This window comes from Elaeis guineensis, chromosome 1 (genome assembly GCF_000442705.2).
Source record: "Elaeis guineensis isolate ETL-2024a chromosome 1, EG11, whole genome shotgun sequence".
NCBI lineage: Eukaryota > Viridiplantae > Streptophyta > Magnoliopsida > Arecales > Arecaceae > Elaeis > Elaeis guineensis.
This window is the reverse complement of record NC_025993.2, coordinates 134,908,596-134,910,395: the sequence shown is the minus strand read 5'-3', so window position 1 is coordinate 134,910,395 and position 1,800 is coordinate 134,908,596.

Genomic DNA, 1,800 nt, shown 5'->3' with positions numbered 1-1,800 from the left:
TGCTCAATTTTGCCCTTTTGATAATACGAATAACAATAGGGCCAAATATTTGGAGGACGATTGCTAGGCAGAAGAGGAATCCAATGATTATGAGCTCAACTAGGAGGTAGTGTTGTAAGGGTTGAGAAGACATCTTCATAGGCTTCTAACAAGTTCTGCAACTCCAAGGCAAGGTTGTTTTGGCTCTACTTTTTCTACAGAATGCAGAGATATATATTGCAGTTCTTCCCCTTTGCTAAGACCTTTTTGATTGAGTGGCTGCTCATAGCTTATGTGGCTAGAGCTTTGGAACCTTTTAGTGAATATTGTCATCCTTGAGTTGTAGACTACATAAACAGCTTCAAGAAGTCCCACATTATCGGTCGATGGGTGCGAAGCCAGTAGACTGTAAGCACCACCTTACACCTGCCAAAAGGAAGCACATATAGATCCATCTTAAAATGAAAATCTTGAATAGTAATTGGTAGATTAGAGCATTTATCGTTTGTTGCTAATTTGTCCCCATTCGTAACCATTACTTCAAAAGACTTTTCCTCTGTGGATTGGCCTTGAATTCTTTTAGCAAGAGTAAGGTTGATGAAGTTGTGGGTGCTTTTAGAGTAGGGGTGGCAATTTGTGTTCGTGTGTCATAATTATATCAATATGATTTCGACACGAACATGACACGATTAATAAACGTGTCGGGATTCTCCATATGTACACGAATCTGTTTATTAAATGTGTTACCTATTTAACACAATTATTAAATATTTTTATATCAGATTAACATATTTACACGACATGTTTAACATGAATACCTATTTTACATAAAATACATAGTTTCAAAATGAAAGAGAGAGAGAGAATTGAGTTTGGTGGCTGTATGTGGGGCTGATATGTTTGTTTAGTTTGGTTTTAGAATTCTTAATAAAAAATAAAAATAACCATTGACTTTGTAAAAATTTATAAAATTACATATTTTTTTTCATATATGGATTAAATGTGTCATAAATGGATTTACAGATTAACACGTGACATGATATTAAATTCTTCGTATAATAAACGAATCGACATAATTTCAACACGAACCTATATAAGCCCAACACTAACATAAAAATTTTGTAGCATGTCATGTGTCGTGTTGAAATTTGCCACCCCTATTTCAAAGTCGATAAGAATAGAGATTGGTTGATGCTTGATTAGCCTCTTAACCGTATTATTGGAAGGGATAAGGATCCCGAGATATCATACACAGAGATTTTAGGTGCCATCTCCTCTACAGCCTCTTCATTTATCTAGTCCATGGTTTCTTTGATCTCATCATCAGAGTCACCCTTGATAAAAAAAGTTACTTTGATCTACATTGATGACCAAGGCTAAATTTTTCATCACAGTTGTAATAAAGACCCTTGTCTCTTCATGCCTTTACTTCAGCAGGTATTAGGTACTTAATAAGGGAAAGTGTCTTCTCAGGTGCAGTTGTTATGGAAATCACAGGTCAAATAAGGGGTGGCTTCGACTTATGATGTTGGGCAATTTGTTTTTTTTTTTTTTCTTATCGACGAGCAAGGTCAATTGTTGTAGACATAGAAACTGGACGAAAACCCATATATCATGTTTCACATCCTCTCTTAGTCCACTAATAAATTAGCTAATAAAGAACTCCTCAATCAGTCCAGTTGTGTAATTTGTGAGCATATCAAATTATGCTTGACATCTCAAACTGATTGAGTAGGGCTTTGATGCAACTTTGTTAGTTCTCTCATATAATCTTCATATATAGTTGGGCCAAACAGATGCAAAGAGCTGCAACAAACTTTG